The sequence below is a fragment of the Alosa pseudoharengus genome, unplaced genomic scaffold (genome assembly GCF_046254945.1).
Source record: "Alosa pseudoharengus isolate Yale_2024_CS ecotype anadromous, Long Island Sound unplaced genomic scaffold, YU_APseudo_1.1 YU_APseudo_1.1_scf_46, whole genome shotgun sequence".
In the NCBI taxonomy this organism is placed as follows: domain Eukaryota; kingdom Metazoa; phylum Chordata; class Actinopteri; order Clupeiformes; family Clupeidae; genus Alosa; species Alosa pseudoharengus.
The window spans coordinates 24,649-48,716 of record NW_027468809.1 but is presented as its reverse complement, the minus strand read 5'-3'; positions in this window follow the sequence as shown (position 1 = coordinate 48,716).

Genomic DNA, 24,068 nt, shown 5'->3' with positions numbered 1-24,068 from the left:
ATGATTGCCCTCAGTAAAAAAACACAAGAAACAGGACGCAAACACTCAGGTCCTCTGCTTCATAAGATGTCGCGGGCGATCGGGAAGACGCTGAGCAGAGGGCACCGTCGCGTAAAACAACATGAGACCGCTGAAACAGCGGGAAGGTGCTTCAGGCCGGATTCGAACCTGCGATGACATTGTTAAAGTGCTATGTAGCACAGCGCTGCCTTTCCCATGTGTGCTACGGAGACGCTGATTAATGCAGTGCTCATTATACATGATTAGAGTCTCGTGACTGCCGGCTACTGCCTGCGTGCGTGCGTAGGTCAAAGTCCGCTGATCGCGACATTCCCCTATTTTGTAAAATTATTTTTTACTCCTCTGGGTGTTGCAATGGATATCAATGATTCATATGATTGCCCTCAGTAAAAAAACACAAGAAACAGGACGCAAACAGTTACAAACACTCAGGTTCTCTGCTTCATAAGATGTCGCGGGCGATCGGGAAGACGCTGAGCAGAGGGCACCGTCGCGTATAACAACGTGAGTCCGCGGAAACTGCCGGACGGTGCTTCAGGCCGGATTCGAACCGGCGATGCCATTCTTAAAGTGCTATGTAGCACAGCGCTGCCTTTCCCATGTGTGCTACGGAGACGCTGATTAATGCAGTGCTCATTATACATTATTAGAGTCTCGTGACTGCCGGCTACTGCGTGCGTAGGTCAAAGTCCGCTGATCGCGGCATTCCCCTATTTTGTAAAATTATTTTTTACTCCTCTGGGTGTTGCAATGGATATCAATGATTCATATGATTGCCCTCAGTAAAAAAACACAAGAAACAGGACGCAAACAGTTACAAACACTCAGGTTCTCTGCTTCATAAGATGTCGCGGGCGATCGGGAAGACGCTGAGCAGAGGGCACCGTCGCGTAAAACAACGTGAGACCGCTGAAACAGCGGGAAGGTGCTTCAGGCCGGATTCGAACCTGCGATGACATTGTTAAAGTGCTATGTAGCACAGCGCTGCCTTTCCCATGTGTGCTACGGAGACGCTGATTAATGCAGTGCTCATTATACATGATTAGAGTCTCGTGACTGCCGGCTACTGCCTGCGTGCGTGCGTAGGTCAAAGTCCGCTGATCGCGACATTCCCCTATTTTGTAAAATTATTTTTTACTCCTCTGGGTGTTGCAATGGATATCAATGATTCATATGATTGCCCTCAGTAAAAAAACACAAGAAACAGGACGCAAACAGTTACAAACACTCAGGTTCTCTGCTTCATAAGATGTCGCGGGCGATCGGGAAGACGCTGAGCAGAGGGCACCGTCGCCTATGACAACGTGAGTCCGCGGAAACTGCCGGACGGTGCTTCAGGCCGGATTCGAACCGGCGATGCCATTCTTAAAGTGCTATGTAGCACAGCGCTGCCTTTCCCATGTGTGCTACGGAGACGCTGATTAATGCAGTGCTCATTATACATTATTAGAGTCTCGTGACTGCCGGCTACTGCATGCGTAGGTCAAAGTCCGCTGATCGCGGCATTCCCCTATTTTGTAAAATTATTTTTTACTCCTCTGGGTGTTGCAATGGATATCAATGATTCATATGATTGCCCTCAGTAAAAAAACACAAGAAACAGGACGCAAACAGTTACAAACACTCAGGTTCTCTGCTTCATAAGATGTCGCGGGCGATCGGGAAGACGCTGAGCAGAGGGCACCATCGCGTAAAACAACGTGAGACCGCTGAAACAGCGGGAAGGTGCTTCAGGCCGGATTCGAACCTGCGATGACATTGTTAAAGTGCTATGTAGCACAGCGCTGCCTTTCCCATGTGTGCTACGGAGACGCTGATTAATGCAGTGCTCATTATACATGATTAGAGTCTCGTGACTGCCGGCTACTGCCTGCGTGCGTGCGTAGGTCAAAGTCCGCTGATCGCGACATTCCCCTATTTTGTAAAATTATTTTTTACTCCTCTGGGTGTTGCAATGGATATCAATGATTCATATGATTGCCCTCAGTAAAAAAACACAAGAAACAGGACGCAAACACTCAGGTTCTCTGCTTCATAAGATGTCGCGGGCGATCGGGAAGACTGAGCAGAAGGCACCGTCGCGTAAAAGTACGTGAGTCCGCGGAAACTGCCGGACGGTGCTTCAGGCCGGATTCGAACCGGCGATGCCATTCTTAAAGTGCTATGTAGCACAGCGCTGCCTTTCCCATGTGTGCTACGGAGACGCTGATTAATGCAGTGCTCATTATACATGATTAGAGTCTCGTGACTGCCGGCTACTGCGTGCGTGCGTGCGTAGCTCAAAGTCCGCTGATCGCGGCATTCCCCTATTTTGTAAAATTATTTTTTACTCCTCTGGGTGTTGCAATGGATATCAATGATTCATATGATTGCCCTCAGTAAAAAAACACAAGAAACAGGACGCAAACAGTTACAAACACTCAGGTTCTCTGCTTCATAAGATGTCGCGGGCGATCGGGAAGACGCTGAGCAGAGGGCACCATCGCGTAAAACAACGTGAGACCGCTGAAACAGCGGGAAGGTGCTTCAGGCCGGATTCGAACCTGCGATGACATTGTTAAAGTGCTATGTAGCACAGCGCTGCCTTTCCCATGTGTGCTACGGAGACGCTGATTAATGCAGTGCTCATTATACATGATTAGAGTCTCGTGACTGCCGGCTACTGCCTGCGTGCGTGCGTAGGTCAAAGTCCGCTGATCGCGACATTCCCCTATTTTGTAAAATTATTTTTTACTCCTCTGGGTGTTGCAATGGATATCAATGATTCATATGATTGCCCTCAGTAAAAAAACACAAGAAACAGGACGCAAACAGTTACAAACACTCAGGTTCTCTGCTTCATAAGATGTCGCGGGCGATCGGGAAGACGCTGAGCAGAGGGCACCGTCGCCTATAACAACGTGAGTCCGCGGAAACTGCCGGACGGTGCTTCAGGCCGGATTCGAACCGGCGATGCCATTCTTAAAGTGCTATGTAGCACAGCACTGCCTTTCCCATGTGTGCTACGGAGACGCTGATTAATGCAGTGCTCATTATACATTATTAGAGTCTCGTGACTGCCGGCTACTGCGTGCGTAGGTCAAAGTCCGCTGATCGCGGCATTCCCCTATTTTGTAAAATTATTTTTTACTCCTCTGGGTGTTGCAATGGATATCAATGATTCATATGATTGCCCTCAGTAAAAAAACACAAGAAACAGGACGCAAAGAGTTACAAACACTCAGGTTCTCTGCTTCATAAGATGTCGCGGGCGATCGGGAAGACGCTGAGCAGAGGGCACCGTCGCGTAAAACAACGTGAGACCGCTGAAACGTGCTTCAGGCCGGATTCGAACCTGCGATGACATTGTTAAAGTGCTATGTAGCACAGCGCTGCCTTTCCCATGTGTGCTAGGGAGACGCTGATTAATGCAGTGCTCATTATACATGATTAGAGTCTCGTGACTGCCGGCTACTGCCTGCGTGCGTGCGTAGGTCAAAGTCCGCTGATCGCGACATTCCCCTATTTTGTAAAATTATTTTTTACTCCTCTGGGTGTTGCAATGGATATCAATGATTCATATGATTGCCCTCAGTAAAAAAACACAAGAAACAGGACGCAAACACTCAGGTTCTCTGCTTCATAAGATGTCGCGGGCGATCGGGAAGACTGAGCAGAAGGCACCGTCGCGTAAAAGTACGTGAGTCCGCGGAAACTGCCGGACGGTGCTTCAGGCCAGATTCGAACCTGCGATGACATTGTTAAAGTGCTATGTAGCACAGCGCTGCCTTTCCCATGTGTGCTACGGAGACGCTGATTAATGCAGTGCTCATTATACATGATTAGAGTCTCGTGACTGCCGGCTACTGCGTGCGTGCGTGCGTAGCTCAAAGTCCGCTGATCGCGGCATTCCCCTATTTTGTAAAATTATTTTTTACTCCTCTGGGTGTTGCAATGGATATCAATGATTCATATGATTGCCCTCAGTAAAAAAACACAAGAAACAGGACGCAAACAGTTACAAACACTCAGGTTCTCTGCTTCATAAGATGTCGCGGGCGATCGGGAAGACGCTGAGCAGAGGGCACCGTCGCGTAAAACAACGTGAGACCGCTGAAACAGCGGGAAGGTGCTTCAGGCCGGATTCGAACCTGCGATGACATTGTTAAAGTGCTATGTAGCACAGCGCTGCCTTTCCCATGTGTGCTACGGAGACGCTGATTAATGCAGTGCTCATTATACATGATTAGAGTCTCGTGACTGCCGGCTACTGCCTGCGTGCGTGCGTAGGTCAAAGTCCGCTGATCGCGACATTCCCCTATTTTGTAAAATTATTTTTTACTCCTCTGGGTGTTGCAATGGATATCAATGATTCATATGATTGCCCTCAGTAAAAAACACAAGAAACAGGACGCAAACAGTTACAAACACTCAGGTTCTCTGCTTCATAAGATGTCGCGGGCGATCGGGAAGACGCTGAGCAGAGGGCACCGTCGCCTATAACAACGTGAGTCCGCGGAAACTGCCGGACGGTGCTTCAGGCCGGATTCGAACCGGCGATGCCATTCTTAAAGTGCTATGTAGCACAGCGCTGCCTTTCCCATGTGTGCTACAGAGACGCTGATTAATGCAGTGCTCATTATACATTATTAGAGTCTCGTGACTGCCGGCTACTGCGTGCGTAGGTCAAAGTCCGCTGATCGCGGCATTCCCCTATTTTGTAAAATTATTTTTTACTCCTCTGGGTGTTGCAATGGATATCAATGATTCATATGATTGCCCTCAGTAAAAAAACACAAGAAACAGGACGCAAACAGTTACAAACACTCAGGTTCTCTGCTTCATAAGATGTCGCGGGCGATCGGGAAGACGCTGAGCAGAGGGCACCATCGCGTAAAACAACGTGAGACCGCTGAAACAGCGGGAAGGTGCTTCAGGCCGGATTCGAACCTGCGATGACATTGTTAAAGTGCTATGTAGCACAGCGCTGCCTTTCCCATGTGTGCTACGGAGACGCTGATTAATGCAGTGCTCATTATACATGATTAGAGTGATCGCGACATTCCCCTATTTTGTAAAATTATTTTTTACTCCTCTGGGTGTTGCAATGGATATCAATGATTCATATGATTGCCCTCAGTAAAAAAACACAAGAAACAGGACGCAAACACTCAGGTTCTCTGCTTCATAAGATGTCGCGGGCGATCGGGAAGACTGAGCAGAAGGCACTGTCGCGTAAAAGTACGTGAGTCCGCGGAAACTGCCGGACCGTGCTTCAGGCCGGATTCGAACCGGCGATGCCATTCTTAAAGTGCTATGTAGCACAGCGCTGCCTTTCCCATGTGTGCTACGGAGACGCTGATTAATGCAGTGCTCATTATACATGATTAGAGTCTCGTGACTGCCGGCTACTGCGTGCGTGCGTGCGTAGCTCAAAGTCCGCTGATCGCGGCATTCCCCTATTTTGTAAAATTATTTTTTACTCCTCTGGGTGTTGCAATGGATATCAATGATTCATATGATTGCCCTCAGTAAAAAAACACAAGAAACAGGACGCAAACAGTTACAAACACTCAGGTTCTCTGCTTCATAAGATGTCGCGGGCGATCGGGAAGACGCTGAGCAGAGGGCACCGTCGCGTAAAACAACATGAGTCCGCGGAAACTGCCGGACGGTGCTTCAGGCCGGATTCGAACCGGCGATGCCATTCTTAAAGTGCTATGTAGTACAGCGCTGCCTTTCCCATGTGTGGTACGGAGACGCTGATTAACGCAGTGCTCATTTTACATGATTAGAGTCTCGTGACTGCCGGCTACTGCGTGCGTGCGTGTGTAGCTCAAAGTCCGCTGATCGCGGCATTCCCCTATTTTGTAAAATTATTTTTTACTCCTCTGGGTGTTGCAATGGATATCAATGATTCATATGATTGCCCTCAGTAAAAAAACACAAGAAACAGGACGCAAACACTCAGGTTCTCTGCTTCATAAGATGTCGCGGGCGATCGGGAAGACTGAGCAGAGGGCACCATCGCGTAAAACTACGTGAGTCCGCGGAAACTGCCGGACGGTGCTTCAGGCCGGATTCGAACCGGCGATGCCATTCTTAAAGTGCTATGTAGCACAGCGCTGCCTTTCCCATGTGTGCTACGGAGACGCTGATTAATGCAGTGCTCATTATACATGATTAGAGTCTCGTGACTGCCGGCTACTGCGTGCGTGCGTAGGTCAAAGTCCGCTGATCGCGGCATTCCCCTATTTTGTAAAATTATTTTTTACTCCTCTGGGTGTTGCAATGGATATCAATGATTCATATGATTGCCCTCAGTAAAAAAACACAAGAAACAGGAATGCAATCAGTTACAAACACTCAGGTTCTCTGCTTCATAAGATGTCGCCGGCGATCGGGAAGACGCTGAGCAGAGGGCACCGTCGCGTAAAACAACGCGAGACCGCGGAAATGGCCGGACGGTGCTTCAGGCTGGATTCGATCCTGCGATGACATTCTTAAAGTGCTATGTAGCACAGCGCTGCCTTTCCCATGTGTGCTACGGAGACACCATTAATGCAGTGCTCATTATACATGATTAGAGTCTCGTGACTGCCGGCTACTGTGTGCGTGCGTGCGTGTGTAGGTCAAAGTCCGCCGATCGCAGCATTCCCCTATTTTGTAAAATTATTTTTTACTCTCCTGGGTGTTGCAATGGATATCAATGATTCATATGATTGCCCTCAGTAAAAAAGCACAAGAAACAGGACGCAAACAGTTACAAACTCTGCTTCATAAGATGTCGCGGGCGATCGGGAAGACGCTGAGCAGAGGGCACCGTCGCGTAAAACATCGTGAGACCGCGGAAACAGCCGGACTGTGCTTCAGGCTGGATTCGAACCTGCGATGACATTCTTAAAGTGCTATGTAGCACAGCGCTGCCTTTCCCATGTGTGCTACGGAGACACCGATTAATGCACTGCTCATTATACATGATTAGAGTCTCGTGACTGCCGGCTACTGCGTGCGTGCGTGCGTGTGTAGGTCAAAGTCCGCCGATCGCAGCATTCCCCTATTTTGTAAAATTATTTTTTACTCTCCTGGGTGTTGCAATGGATATCAATGATTCATATGATTGCCCTCAGTAAAAAAACACAAGAAACAGGAATGCAATCAGTTACAAACACTCAGGTTCTCTGCTTCATAAGATATCGCCGGCGATCGGGAAGACGCTGAGCAGAGGGCACCGTCGCGTAAAGCAACGTGAGTCCGCGGAAACTGCCGGACGGTGCTTCAGGCCGGATTCGAACCGGCGATGCCATTCTTAAAGTGCTATGTAGCACAGCGCTGCCTTTCCCATGTGTGCTACGGAGACGCTGATTAATGCAGTGCGAATTATACATGACTAGAGTCTCGTGACTGCCGGCTACTGCGTGCGTGCGTGCATAGGTCAAAGTCCGCTGATCGCGGCATTCCCCTATTTTGTAAAATTATTTTTTACTCCTCTGGGTGTTGCAATGGATATCAATGATTCATATGATTGCCCTCAGTAAAAAAACACAAGAAACAGGACGCAAACAGTTACAAACACTCAGGTTCTCTACTTCATAAGATGTCGCGGGCGATCGGGAAGACGCTGAGCAGAGGGCACCGTCGCGTAAAACAACGCGAGACAGCGGAAACGGCCAGACGGTGTTTCAGGCCGGATTCGAACCTGCGATGACATTCTTAAAATGCTATGTAGCACAGCGCTGCCTTTCCCATGTGTGCTACGGAGACGCTGATTAATGCAGTGCTCATTATACATGATTAGAGTCTCATGACTGCCGGCTACTGCGTGCGTGCGCGTAGGTCAAAGTCCGCCGATCGCAGCATACCCCTATTTTGTAAAATTATTTTTTACTCCTCTGGGTGTTGCAATGGATATCAATGATTCATATGATTGCCCTCAGTAAAAAAGCACAAGAAACAGGACGCAAACAGTTACAAACTCTGCTTCATAAGATGTCGCGGAGGATCGGGAAGACGCTGAGCAGAGGGCACCTTCGCGTAAAACAACGTGAGACCGAGGAAACGGCCAGACGGTGTTTCAGGCCGGATTCGAACCTGCGATGACATTCTTAAAGTGCTATGTAGCACAGCGCTGCCTTTCCCATGTGTGCTACGGAGACGCTGATTAATGCAGTGCGAATTATACATGATTAGAGTCTCGTGACTGCCGGCTACTGCGTGCGTGCGTGCGTAGGTCAAAGTCCGCTGATCGCGGCATTCCCCTATTTTGTAAAATTATTTTTTACTCCTCTGGGTGTTGCAATGGATATCAATGATTCATATGATTGCCCTCAGTAAAAAAACACAAGAAACAGGAATGCAATCAGTTACAAACAATCAGGTTCTCTGCTTCATAAGATGTCGCCGGCGATCGGGAAGACGCTGAGCAGAGGGCACCGTCGCGTAAAACAACGTGAGTCCGCGGAAACTGCCGGACGGTGCTTCAGGCCGGATTCGAACCGGCAATGCCATTCTTAAAGTGCTATGTAGCACAGCGCTGCCTTTCCCATGTGTGCTACGGAGACGCTGATTAATGCAGTGCTCATTATACATGATTAGAGTCTCGTGACTGCCGGCTACTGCGTGCGTGCGTGCGTAGGTCAAAGTCCGCTGATCGCGGCATTCCCCTATTTTGTAAAATTATTTTTTACTCTCCTGGGTGTTGCAATGGATATCAATGATTCATATCATTGCCCTCAGGTAAAAAAACACAAAAAACAGGAATGCAATCAGTTACAAACACTCAGGTTCTCTGCTTCATAAGATGTCGCCGGCGATCGGGAAGACGCTGAGCAGAGGGCACCGTCGCGTAAAACAACGCGAGACCGCGGAAATGGCCGGACGGTGCTTCAGGCTGGATTCGAACCTGCGATGACATTCTTAAAGTGCTATGTAGCACAGCGCTGACTTTCCCATGTGTGCTACGGAGACGCCGATTAATGCTGTGCTCATTATACATGATTAGAGTCTCGTGACTGCCGGCGACTGCGTGCGTGCGTGCGTAGGTCAAAGTCCGCCGATCACAGCATTCCCCTATTTTGTAAAATTATTTTTTACTCCTCTGGGTGTTGCAATGGATATCAATGATTCACATGATTGCCCTCAGTAAAAAAGCACAAGAAACAGGACGCAAACAGTTACAAACTCTGCTTCATAAGATGTCGCGGGTGATCGGGAAGACGCTGAGCAGAGGGCACCGTCGCGTAAAACATCGTGAGACCGCGGAAACAGCCGGACTGTGCTTCAGGCTGGATTCGAACCTGCGATGACATTCTTAAAGTGCTATGTAGCACAGCGCTGCCTTTCCCATGTGTGCTACGGAGACACCGATTAATGCACTGCTCATTATACATGATTAGAGTCTCGTGACTGCTGGCTACTGCGTGCGTGCGTGCGTGTGTAGGTCAAAGTCCGCCGATCACAGCATTCCCCTATTTTGTAAAATTATTTTTTACTCTCCTGGGTGTTGCAATGGATATCAATGATTCATATGATTGCCCTCAGTAAAAAAACACAAGAAACAGGAATGCAATCAGTTACAAACACTCAGGTTCTCTGCTTCATAAGATGTCGCCGGCGATCGGGAAGACGCTGAGCAGAGGGCACCGTCGCGTAAAACAACTTGAGTCCGCGGAAACTGCCGGACGGTGCTTCAGGCCGGATTCGAACCGGCGATGCCATTCTTAAAGTGCTATGTAGCACAGCGCTGCCTTTCCCATGTGTGCTACGGAGACGCTGATTAATGCAGTGCTCATTATACATGATTAGAGTCTCGTGACTGCCGGCTACTGCGTGCGTGCGTGCGTAGGTCAAAGTCCGCTGATCGCGGCATTCCCCTATTTTGCAAAATTATTTTTTACTCCTCTGGGTGTTGCAATGGATATCAATGATTCATATGATTGCCCTCAGTAAAAAAACACAAGAAACAGGACGCAAACAGTTACAAACACTCAGGTTCTCTACTTCATAAGATGTCGCGGGCGATCGGGAAGACGCTGAGCAGAGGGCACCGTCGCGTAAAACAACATGAGTCCGCGGAAACTGCCGGACGGTGCTTCAGGCCGGATTCGAACCTGCGATGACATTCTTAAAGTGCTATGTAGCACAGCGCTGCCTTTCCCATGTGTGCTACGGAGACACCATTAATGCAGTGCTCATTATACATGATTAGAGTCTCGTGACTGCCGGCTACTGCGTGCGTGCGTGCGTGTGTAGGTCAAAGTCCGCCGATCGCAGCATTCCCCTATTTTGTAAAATTATTTTTTACTCCTCTGGGTGTTGCAATGGATATCAATGATTCATATGATTGCCCTCAGTAAAAAAGCACAAGAAACAGGACGCAAACAGTTACAAACTCTGCTTCATAAGATGTCGCGGGCGATCGGGAAGACGCTGAGCAGAGGGCACCGTCGCGTAAAACATCGTGAGACCGCGGAAACAGCCGGACTGTGTTTCAGGCCGGATTCGAACCTGCGATGACATTCTTAAAGTGCTATGTAGCACAGCGCTGCCTTTCCCATGTGTGCTACGGAGACACCGATTAATGTAGTCCTCATTATACATGATTAGAGTCTCGTGACTGCCGGCTAATGCTTGCGTGCGTGCGTGTGTAGGTCAAAGTCCGCCGATCGCAGCATTCCCCTATTTTGTAAAATTATTTTTTACTCTCCTGGGTGTTGCAATGGATATCAATGATTCATATGATTGCCCTCAGTAAAAAAACACAAGAAACAGGAATGCAATCAGTTACAAACACTCAGGTTCTCTGCTTCATAAGATGTCGCCGGCGATCGGGAAGACGCTGAGCAGAGGGCACGTCGCGTAAAACAACGCGAGACCGCGGAAATGGCCGGACGGTGCTTCAGGCCTTATTCGAACCTGCAATGCCATTCTTAAAGTGCTATGTAGCACAGCGCTGCCTTTCCCATATGTGCTACGGAGATGCTGATTAGTGCAGTGCTCATTATACATGATTAGAGTATCGTGACTGCCGGCTACTGCGTGCGTGCGTGCGTAGGTCAAAGTCCGCTGATCGCGGCATTCCCCTATTTTGTAAAATTATTTTTTACTCCTCTGGGTGTTGCAATGAATATCAATGATTCATATGATTGCCCTCAGTAAAAAAAGACAAGAAACAGGACGCAAACAGTTACAAACACTCAGGTTCTCTGCTTCATAAGATGTCGCGGGCGATCGGGAAGACGCTGAGCAGAGGGCACCGTCGCGTAAAACAACGTGAGTCCGCGGAAACTGCCGGACCTTCAGGCCGGATTCGAACTGGCGATGCCATTCTTAAAGTGCTATGTAGCACAGCGCTGCCTTTCCCATGTGTGCTACGGAGACGCTGATTAATGCAGTGCTCATTATACATGATTAGAGTTTCGTGACTGCCGGCTACTGCGTGCGTGCGTGCGTAGGTCAAAGTCCGCTGATCGCGGCATTCCCCTATTTTGTAAAATAATTTTTTACTCCTCTGGGTGTTGCAATGGATATCAATGATTCATATGATTGCCCTCAGTAAAAAAACACAAGAAACAGGACGCAAACAGTTACAAACACTCAGGTTCTCTGCTTCATAACATGTCGCGGGCGATCGGGAAGACGCTGAGCAGAGGGCACCGTCGCGTAAAACAAGGTGAGTCCGCGGAAACTGCCGGACGTTGCTTGAGGCCGGATTCGAACCGGCGATGCCATTGTTAATGTGCTATGTAGCACAGCGCTGCCTTTCCCATGTGTGCTACGGAGACGCTGATTAATGCAGTGCTCATTATACATGATTAGAGTTTCGTGACTGCCGGCTACTGCGTGCGTGCGTGCGTAGGTCAAAGTCCGCTGATCGCGGCATTCCCCTATTTTGTAAAATTATTTTTTACTCCTCTGGGTGTTGCAATGAATATCAATGATTCATATGATTGCCCTCAGTAAAAAAAGACAAGAAACAGGACGCAAACAGTTACAAACACTCAGGTTCTCTGCTTCATAAGATGTCGCGGGCGATCGGGAAGACGCTGAGCAGAGGGCACCGTCGCGTAAAATAACGTGAGTCCGCGGAAACTGCCGGACGGTGCTTCAGGCTTGATTCGAACCTGCGATGACATTCTTAAAGTGCTATGTAGCACAGCGCTGCCTTTCCCATGTGTGCTACGGAGACGCTGATTAATGCAGTGCTCATTATACATGATTAGAGTCTCGTGACTGCCGGCTACTGCGTGCGTGCGTAGGTCAAAGTCCGCCGATCGGGGCATTCCCCTATTTTGTAAAATTATTTTTTACTCCTCTGGGTGTTGCAATGGATATCAATGATTCATATGATTGCCCTCAGTAAAAAAACACAAGAAACAGGACGCAAACAGTTACAAACTCTGCTTCATAAGATGTCGCGGGCGATCGGGAAGACGCTGAGCAGAGGGCACCGTCGCGTAAAACAACGTGAGTCCACGGAAACTGCCGGACCTTCAGGCCGGATTCGAACCGGCGATGCCATTCTTAAAGTGCTATGTAGCACAGCGCTGCCTTTCCCATGTGTGCTACGGAGACGCTGATTAATGCAGTGCTCATTATACATGATTAGAGTCTCGTGACTGCCGGCTACTGCGTGCGTGCGTGCGTAGGTCAAAGTCCGCTGATCGCGGCATTCCCCTATTTTGTAAAATTATTTTTTACTCCTCTGGGTGTTGCAATGAATATCAATGATTCATATGATTGCCCTCAGTAAAAAAACACAAGAAACAGGACGCAAACAGTTACAAACTCTGCTTCATAAGATGTCGCGGGCGATCGGGAAGACGCTGAGCAGAGGGCACATCGCGTAAAACAACGTGAGACCGCGGAAATGGCCGGACGGTGCTTCAGGCCTTATTCGAACCTGCAATGCCATTCTTAACGTGCTATGTAGCACAGCGCTGCCTATCCCATGTGTGCTACGGAGACTCTGATTAATGCAGTGCTCATTATACATGATTAGAGTCTCGTGACTGCCGGCTACTGCGTGCTTGCTAGGTCAAAGTCCGCCGATCGGGGCATTCCCCTATTTTGTAAAATTATTTTTTACTCCTCTGGGTGTTGCAATGGATATCAATGATTCATATGATTGCCCTCAGTAAAAAAACACAAGAAACAGGAATGCAATCAGTTACAAACACTCAGGTTCTCTGCTTCATAAGATGTCGCCGGCGATCGGGAAGACGCTGAGCAGAGGGCACCGTCGCGTAAAACAACGTGAGTCCGCGGAAACTGCCGGACGGTGCTTCAGGCCGGATTCGAACCGGCGATGCCATTCTTAAAGTGCTATGTAGCACAGCGCTGCCTTTCCCATGTGTGCTACGGAGACGCTGATTAATGCAGTGCGAATTATACATGACTAGAGTCTCGTGACTGCCGGCTACTGCGTGCGTGCGTGCATAGGTCAAAGTCCGCTGATCGCGGCATTCCCCTATTTTGTAAAATTATTTTTTACTCCTCTGGGTGTTGCAATGGATATCAATGATTCATATGATTGCCCTCAGTAAAAAAACACAAGAAACAGGACGCAAACAGTTACAAACACTCAGGTTCTCTACTTCATAAGATGTCGCGGGCGATCGGGAAGACGCTGAGCAGAGGGCACCGTCGCGTAAAACAACGCGAGACAGCGGAAACGGCCAGACGGTGTTTCAGGCCGGATTCGAACCTGCGATGACATTCTTAAAATGCTATGTAGCACAGCGCTGCCTTTCCCATGTGTGCTACGGAGACGCTGATTAATGCAGTGCTCATTATACATGATTAGAGTCTCGTGACTGCCGGCTACTGCGTGCGTGCGCGTAGGTCAAAGTCCGCCGATCGCAGCATTCCCCTATTTTGTAAAATTATTTTTTACTCCTCTGGGTGTTGCAATGGATATCAATGATTCATATGATTGCCCTCAGTAAAAAAGCACAAGAAACAGGACGCAAACAGTTACAAACTCTGCTTCATAAGATGTCGCGGAGGATCGGGAAGACGCTGAGCAGAGGGCACCTTCGCGTAAAACAACGTGAGACCGAGGAAACGGCCAGACGGTGTTTCAGGCCGGATTCGAACCTGCGATGACATTCTTAAAGTGCTATGTAGCACAGCGCTGCCTTTCCCATGTGTGCTACGGAGACGCTGATGAATGCAGTGCTCATTATACATGATTAGAGTCTCGTGACTGCCGGCTACTGCGTGCGTGCGTGCGTAGGTCAAAGTCCGCTGATCGCGGCATTCCCCTATTTTGTAAAATTATTTTTTACTCCTCTGGGTGTTGCAATGAATATCAATGATTCATATGATTGCCCTCAGTAAAAAAACACAAGAAACAGGACGCAAACAGTTACAAACTCTGCTTCATAAGATGTCGCGGGCGATCGGGAAGACGCTGAGCAGAGGGCACATCGCGTAAAACAACGTGAGACCGCGGAAATGGCCGGACGGTGCTTCAGGCCTTATTCGAACCTGCAATGCCATTCTTAACGTGCTATGTAGCACAGCGCTGCCTATCCCATGTGTGCTACGGAGACTCTGATTAATGCAGTGCTCATTATACATGATTAGAGTCTCGTGACTGCCGGCTACTGCGTGCTTGCTAGGTCAAAGTCCGCCGATCGGGGCATTCCCCTATTTTGTAAAATTATTTTTTACTCCTCTGGGTGTTGCAATGGATATCAATGATTCATATGATTGCCCTCAGTAAAAAAACACAAGAAACAGGACGCAAACAGTTACAAACTCTGCTTCATAAGATGTCGCGGGCGATCGGGAAGACGCTGAGCAGAGGGCACATCGCGTAAAACAACGTGAGACCGCGGAAATGGCCGGACGGTGCTTCAGGCCGGATTCGAACCGGCGATGCCATTCTTAAAGTGCTATGTAGCACAGCGCTGCCTTTCCCATGTGTGCTACGGAGACGCTGATTAATGCAGTGCTCATTATACATGATTAGAGTCTCGTGACTGCCGGCTACTGCGTGCGTGCGTGCGTAGCTCAAAGTCCGCTGATCGCGGCATTCCCCTATTTTGTAAAATTATTTTTTACTCCTCTGGGTGTTGCAATGGATATCAATGATTCATATGATTGCCCTCAGTAAAAAAACACAAGAAACAGGACGCAAAGAGTTACAAACACTCAGGTTCTCTGCTTCATAAGATGTCGCGGGCGATCGGGAAGACGCTGAGCAGAGGGCACCGTCGCGTAAAACAACGTGAGACCGCTGAAACAGCGGGAAGGTGCTTCAGGCCGGATTCGAACATGCGATGACATTGTTAAAGTGCTATGTAGCACAGCGCTGCCTTTCCCATGTGTGCTACGGAGACGCTGATTAATGCAGTGCTCATTATACATGATTAGAGTCTCGTGACTGCCGGCTACTGCCTGCGTGCGTGCGTAGGTCAAAGTCCGCTGATCGCGACATTCCCCTATTTTGTAAAATTATTTTTTACTCCTCTGGGTGTTGCAATGGATATCAATGATTCATATGATTGCCCTCAGTAAAAAAACACAAGAAACAGGACGCAAACAGTTACAAACACTCAGGTTCTCTGCTTCATAAGATGTCGCGGGCGATCGGGAAGACGCTGAGCAGAGGGCACCGTCGCGTATAACAACGTGAGTCCGCGGAAACTGCCGGACGGTGCTTCAGGCCGGATTCGAACCGGCGATGCCATTCTTAAAGTGCTATGTAGCACAGCACTGCCTTTCCCATGTGTGCTACGGAGACGCTGATTAATGCAGTGCTCATTATACATTATTAGAGTCTCGTGACTGCCGGCTACTGCGTGCGTAGGTCAAAGTCCGCTGATCGCGGCATTCCCCTATTTTGTAAAATTATTTTTTACTCCTCTGGGTGTTGCAATGGATATCAATGATTCATATGATTGCCCTCAGTAAAAAAACACAAGAAACAGGACGCAAACAGTTACAAACACTCAGGTTCTCTGCTTCATAAGATGTCGCGGGCGATCGGGAAGACGCTGAGCAGAGGGCACCGTCGCGTAAAACAACGTGAGACCGCTGAAACAGCGGGAAGGTGCTTCAGGCCGGATTCGAACCTGCGATGACATTGTTAAAGTGCTATGTAGCACAGCGCTGCCTTTCCCATGTGTGCTACGGAGACGCTGATTAATGCAGTGCTCATTATACATGATTAGAGTCTCGTGACTGCCGGCTACTGCCTGCGTGCGTGCGTAGGTCAAAGTCCGCTGATCGCGACATTCCCCTATTTTGTAAAATTATTTTTTACTCCTCTGGGTGTTGCAATGGATATCAATGATTCATATGATTGCCCTCAGTAAAAAAACACAAGAAACAGGACGCAAACACTCAGGTTCTCTGCTTCATAAGATGTCGCGGGCGATCGGGAAGACTGAGCAGAAGGCACCGTCGCGTAAAACTACGTGAGTCCGCGGAAACTGCCGGACGCTGCTTCAGGCCGGATTCGAACCGGCGATGCCATTCTTAAAGTGCTATGTAGCACAGCGCTGCCTTTCCCATGTGTGCTACGGAGACGCTGATTAATGCAGTGCTCATTATACATTATTAGAGTCTCGTGACTGCCGGCTACTGCGTGCGTAGGTCAAAGTCCGCTGATCGCGGCATTCCCCTATTTTGTAAAATAATTTTTTACTCCTGTGGGTGTTGCAATGGATATCAATGATTCATATGATTGCCCTCAGTAAAAAAACACAAGAAACAGGACGCAAACAGTTACAAACACTCAGGTTCTCTGCTTCATAAGATGTCGCGGGCGATCGGGAAGACGCTGAGCAGAGGGCACGTCGCGTAAAACAACGCGAGACCGCGGAAATGGCCGGACGGTGCTTCAGGCCTTATTCGAACCTGCAATGCCATTCTTAACGTGCTATGTAGCACAGAGCTGCCTTTCCCATGTGTGCCACGGAGACGCTGATTAATGCAGTGCTCATTATACATGATTAGAGTCTCGTGACTCCCGGCTACTGCATGCGTGCATGCGTAGGTCAAAGTCCGCTGATCGCGGCATTCCCCTATTTTGTAAAATTATTTTTTACTCCTCTGGGTGTTGCAATGGATATCAATGATTCATATGATTGCCCTCAGTAAAAAAACACAAGAAACAGGACGCAAACACTCAGGTTCTCTGCTTCATAAGATGTCGCGGGCGATCGGGAAGACTGAGCAGAGGGCACCGTCGCGTAAAACTACGTGAGTCCGCGGAAACTGCCGGACGGTGCTTCAGGCCGGATTCGAACCGGCGATGCCATTCTTAAAGTGCTATGTAGCACAGCGCTGCCTTTCCCATGTGTGCTTCGGAGACGCTGATTAATGCAGTGCTCATTATACATGATTAGAGTCTCGTGACTGCCGGCTACTGCCTGCGTGCGTGTGCGTAGGTCAAAGTCCGCTGATCGGGGCATTCCCCTATTTTGTAAAAATATTTTTTACTCCTCTGGGTGTTGCAATGGATATCAATGATTCATATGATTGCCCTCAGTAAAAAAGCACAAGAAACAGGACGCAAACAGTTACAAACTCTGCTTCATAAGATGTCGCGGGCGATCGGGAAGACGCTGAGCAGAGGGCACGTCGGGTAAAACAACGCGAGACCGCGGAAATGGCCGGACGGTGTTTCAGGCCTTATTCGAACCTGCAATGCCATTCTTAACGTGCTATGTAGCACAGAGCTGCCTTTCCCATGTGTGCCACGGAGACGCTGATTAATGCAGTGCTCATTATACATGATTAGAGTCTCGTGTCTGCCGGCTACTGCGTGCGTGCATGCGTAGGTCAATGTCCGCTGATCGCGGCATTCCCCTAATTTGTAAAATTATTTTTTACTCCTCTGGGTGTTGCAATGGATATCAATGATTCATATGATTGCCCTCAGTAAAAAAACACAAGAAACAGGACGCAAACACTCAGGTTCTCTGCTTCATAAGATGTCGCGGGCGATCGGGAAGACTGAGCAGAAGGCACCGTCGCGTAAAAGTACGAGAGTCCGCGGAAACTGCCGGACGGTGCTTCAGGCCGGATTCGAACCGGCGATGCCATTCTTAAAGTGCTATGTAGCACAGCGCTGCCTTTCCCATGTGTGCTACGGAGACGCTGATTAATGCAGTGCTCATTATACATGATTAGAGTCTCGTGACTGCCGGCTACTGCGTGCGTGCGTGCGTAGCTCAAAGTCCGCTGATCGCGGCATTCCCCTATTTTGTAAAATTATTTTTTACTCCTCTGGGTGTTGCAATGGATATCAATGATTCATATGATTGCCCTCAGTAAAAAAACACAAGAAACAGGACGCAAACAGTTACAAACACTCAGGTTCTCTGCTTCATAAGATGTCGCGGGCGATCGGGAAGACGCTGAGCAGAGGGCACCGTCGCGTAAAACAACGTGAGTCCGCGGAAACTGCCGGACGGTGCTTCAGGCCGGATTCGAACCGGCGATGCCATTCTTAAAGTGCTATGTAGTACAGCGCTGCCTTTCCCATGTGTGCTACGGAGACGCTGATTAACGCAGTGCTCATTTTACATGATTAGAGTCTCGTGACTGCCGGCTACTGCGTGCGTGCGTGCGTAGCTCAAAGACTACTCACGAGACTCTAATCATGTATAATGAGCACTGCATTAATCGCGGCATTCCCCTATTTTGTAAAATTATTTTTTACTCCTCTGGGTGTTGCAATGGATATCAATGATTCATATGATTGCCCTCAGTAAAAAAACACAAGAAACAGGACGCAAACACTCAGGTTCTCTGCTTCATAAGATGTCGCGGGCGATCGGGAAGACTGAGCAGAGGGCACCATCGCGTAAAACTACGTGAGTCCGCGGAAACTGCCGGACGGTGCTTCAGGCCGGATTCGAACCGGCGATGCCATTCTTAAAGTGCTATGTAGCACAGCGCTGCCTTTCCCATGTGTACTACGGAGACGCTGATTAATGCAGTGCTCATTATACATGATTAGAGTCTCGTGACTGCCGGCTACTGCGTGCGTGCGTAGGTCAAAGTCCGCTGATCGCGGCATTCCCCTATTTTGTAAAATTATTTTTTACTCCTCTGGGTGTTGCAATGGATATCAATGATTCATATGATTGCCCTCAGTAAAAAAACACAAGAAACAGGACGCAAACACTCAGGTCCTCTGCTTCATAAGATGTCGCGGGCGATCGGGAAGACGCTGAGCAGAGGGCACCGTCGCGTAAAACAACGTGAGACCGCTGAAACAGCGGGAAGGTGCTTCAGGCCGGATTCGAACCTGCGATGACATTGTTAAAGTGCTATGTAGCACAGCGCTGCCTTTCCCATGTGTGCTACGGAGACGCTGATTAATGCAGTGCTCATTATACATGATTAGAGTCTCGTGACTGCCGGCTACTGCCTGCGTGCGTGCGTAGGTCAAAGTCCGCTGATCGCGACATTCCCCTATTTTGTAAAATTATTTTTTACTCCTCTGGGTGTTGCAATGGATATCAATGATTCATATGATTGCCCTCAGTAAAAAAACACAAGAAACAGGACGCAAACACTCAGGTTCTCTGCTTCATAAGATGTCGCGGGCGATCGGGAAGACTGAGCAGAAGGCACCGTCGCGTAAAACTACGTGAGTCCGCGGAAACTGCCGGACGCTGCTTCAGGCCGGATTCGAACCGGCGATGCCATTCTTAAAGTGCTATGTAGCACAGCGCTGCCTTTCCCATGTGTGCTACGGAGACGCTGATTAATGCAGTGCTCATTATACATTATTAGAGTCTCGTGACTGCCGGCTACTGCGTGCGTAGGTCAAAGTCCGCTGATCGCGGCATTCCCCTATTTTGTAAAATAATTTTTTACTCCTGTGGGTGTTGCAATGGATATCAATGATTCATATGATTGCCCTCAGTAAAAAAACACAAGAAACAGGACGCAAACAGTTACAAACACTCAGGTTCTCTGCTTCATAAGATGTCGCGGGCGATCGGGAAGACGCTGAGCAGAGGGCACGTCGCGTAAAACAACGCGAGACCGCGGAAATGGCCGGACGGTGCTTCAGGCCTTATTCGAACCTGCAATGCCATTCTTAACGTGCTATGTAGCACAGAGCTGCCTTTCCCATGTGTGCCACGGAGACGCTGATTAATGCAGTGCTCATTATACATGATTAGAGTCTCGTGACTCCCGGCTACTGCATGCGTGCATGCGTAGGTCAAAGTCCGCTGATCGCGGCATTCCCCTATTTTGTAAAATTATTTTTTACTCCTCTGGGTGTTGCAATGGATATCAATGATTCATATGATTGCCCTCAGTAAAAAAACACAAGAAACAGGACGCAAACACTCAGGTTCTCTGCTTCATAAGATGTCGCGGGCGATCGGGAAGACTGAGCAGAGGGCACCGTCGCGTAAAACTACGTGAGTCCGCGGAAACTGCCGGACGGTGCTTCAGGCCGGATTCGAACCGGCGATGCCATTCTTAAAGTGCTATGTAGCACAGCGCTGCCTTTCCCATGTGTGCTTCGGAGACGCTGATTAATGCAGTGCTCATTATACATGATTAGAGTCTCGTGACTGCCGGCTACTGCCTGCGTGCGTGTGCGTAGGTCAAAGTCCGCTGATCGGGGCATTCCCCTATTTTGTAAAAATATTTTTTACTCCTCTGGGTGTTGCAATGGATATCAATGATTCATATGATTGCCCTCAGTAAAAAAGCACAAGAAACAGGACGCAAACAGTTACAAACACTCAGGTTCTCTGCTTCATATGATGTCGCGGGCGATCGGGAAGACGCTGAGCAGAGGGCACCGTCGCGTAAAACAACGTGAGTCCGCGGAAACTGCCGGACGGTGCTTCAGGCCGGATTCGAACCGGCGATGCCATTCTTAAAGTGCTATGTAGTACAGCGCTGCCTTTCCCATGTGTGCTACGGAGACGCTGATTAACGCAGTGCTCATTTTACATGATTAGAGTCTCGTGACTGCCGGCTACTGCGTGCGTGCGTGCGTAGCTCAAAGACTACTCACGAGACTCTAATCATGTATAATGAGCACTGCATTAATCGCGGCATTCCCCTATTTTGTAAAATTATTTTTTACTCCTCTGGGTGTTGCAATGGATATCAATGATTCATATGATTGCCCTCAGTAAAAAAACACAAGAAACAGGACGCAAACACTCAGGTTCTCTGCTTCATAAGATGTCGCGGGCGATCGGGAAGACTGAGCAGAGGGCACCATCGCGTAAAACTACGTGAGTCCGCGGAAACTGCCGGACGGTGCTTCAGGCCGGATTCGAACCGGCGATGCCATTCTTAAAGTGCTATGTAGCACAGCGCTGCCTTTCCCATGTGTGCTACGGAGACGCTGATTAATGCAGTGCTCATTATACATGATTAGAGTCTCGTGACTGCCGGCTACTGCGTGCGTGCGTAGGTCAAAGTCCGCTGATCGCGGCATTCCCCTATTTTGTAAAATTATTTTTTACTCCTCTGGGTGTTGCAATGGATATCAATGATTCATATGATTGCCCTCAGTAAAAAAACACAAGAAACAGGACGCAAACACTCAGGTCCTCTGCTTCATAAGATGTCGCGGGCGATCGGGAAGACGCTGAGCAGAGGGCACCGTCGCGTAAAACAACGTGAGACCGCTGAAACAGCGGGAAGGTGCTTCAGGCCGGATTCGAACCTGCGATGACATTGTTAAAGTGCTATGTAGCACAGCGCTGCCTTTCCCATGTGTGCTACGGAGACGCTGATTAATGCAGTGCTCATTATACATGATTAGAGTCTCGTGACTGCCGGCTACTGCCTGCGTGCGTGCGTAGGTCAAAGTCCGCTGATCGCGACATTCCCCTATTTTGTAAAATTATTTTTTACTCCTCTGGGTGTTGCAATGGATATCAATGATTCATATGATTGCCCTCAGTAAAAAAACACAAGAAACAGGACGCAAACACTCAGGTTCTCTGCTTCATAAGATGTCGCGGGCGATCGGGAAGACTGAGCAGAAGGCACCGTCGCGTAAAACTACGTGAGTCCGCGGAAACTGCCGGACGCTGCTTCAGGCCGGATTCGAACCGGCGATGCCATTCTTAAAGTGCTATGTAGCACAGCGCTGCCTTTCCCATGTGTGCTACGGAGACGCTGATTAATGCAGTGCTCATTATACATTATTAGAGTCTCGTGACTGCCGGCTACTGCGTGCGTAGGTCAAAGTCCGCTGATCGCGGCATTCCCCTATTTTGTAAAATAATTTTTTACTCCTGTGGGTGTTGCAATGGATATCAATGATTCATATGATTGCCCTCAGTAAAAAAACACAAGAAACAGGACGCAAACAGTTACAAACACTCAGGTTCTCTGCTTCATAAGATGTCGCGGGCGATCGGGAAGACGCTGAGCAGAGGGCACGTCGCGTAAAACAACGCGAGACCGCGGAAATGGCCGGACGGTGCTTCAGGCCTTATTCGAACCTGCAATGCCATTCTTAACGTGCTATGTAGCACAGAGCTGCCTTTCCCATGTGTGCCACGGAGACGCTGATTAATGCAGTGCTCATTATACATGATTAGAGTCTCGTGACTCCCGGCTACTGCATGCGTGCATGCGTAGGTCAAAGTCCGCTGATCGCGGCATTCCCCTATTTTGTAAAATTATTTTTTACTCCTCTGGGTGTTGCAATGGATATCAATGATTCATATGATTGCCCTCAGTAAAAAAACACAAGAAACAGGACGCAAACACTCAGGTTCTCTGCTTCATAAGATGTCGCGGGCGATCGGGAAGACTGAGCAGAGGGCACCGTCGCGTAAAACTACGTGAGTCCGCGGAAACTGCCGGACGGTGCTTCAGGCCGGATTCGAACCGGCGATGCCATTCTTAAAGTGCTATGTAGCACAGCGCTGCCTTTCCCATGTGTGCTTCGGAGACGCTGATTAATGCAGTGCTCATTATACATGATTAGAGTCTCGTGACTGCCGGCTACTGCCTGCGTGCGTGTGCGTAGGTCAAAGTCCGCTGATCGGGGCATTCCCCTATTTTGTAAAAATATTTTTTACTCCTCTGGGTGTTGCAATGGATATCAATGATTCATATGATTGCCCTCAGTAAAAAAGCACAAGAAACAGGACGCAAACAGTTACAAACTCTGCTTCATAAGATGTCGCGGGCGATCGGGAAGACGCTGAGCAGAGGGCACGTCGGGTAAAACAACGCGAGACCGCGGAAATGGCCGGACGGTGTTTCAGGCCTTATTCGAACCTGCAATGCCATTCTTAACGTGCTATGTAGCACAGAGCTGCCTTTCCCATGTGTGCCACGGAGACGCTGATTAATGCAGTGCTCATTATACATGATTAGAGTCTCGTGTCTGCCGGCTACTGCGTGCGTGCATGCGTAGGTCAATGTCCGCTGATCGCGGCATTCCCCTAATTTGTAAAATTATTTTTTACTCCTCTGGGTGTTGCAATGGATATCAATGATTCATATGATTGCCCTCAGTAAAAAAACACAAGAAACAGGACGCAAACACTCAGGTTCTCTGCTTCATAAGATGTCGCGGGCGATCGGGAAGACTGAGCAGAAGGCACCGTCGCGTAAAAGTACGAGAGTCCGCGGAAACTGCCGGACGGTGCTTCAGGCCGGATTCGAACCGGCGATGCCATTCTTAAAGTGCTATGTAGCACAGCGCTGCCTTTCCCATGTGTGCTACGGAGACGCTGATTAATGCAGTGCTCATTATACATGATTAGAGTCTCGTGACTGCCGGCTACTGCGTGCGTGCGTGCGTAGCTCAAAGTCCGCTGATCGCGGCATTCCCCTATTTTGTAAAATTATTTTTTACTCCTCTGGGTGTTGCAATGGATATCAATGATTCATATGATTGCCCTCAGTAAAAAAACACAAGAAACAGGACGCAAACAGTTACAAACACTCAGGTTCTCTGCTTCATAAGATGTCGCGGGCGATCGGGAAGACGCTGAGCAGAGGGCACCGTCGCGTAAAACAACGTGAGTCCGCGGAAACTGCCGGACGGTGCTTCAGGCCGGATTCGAACCGGCGATGCCATTCTTAAAGTGCTA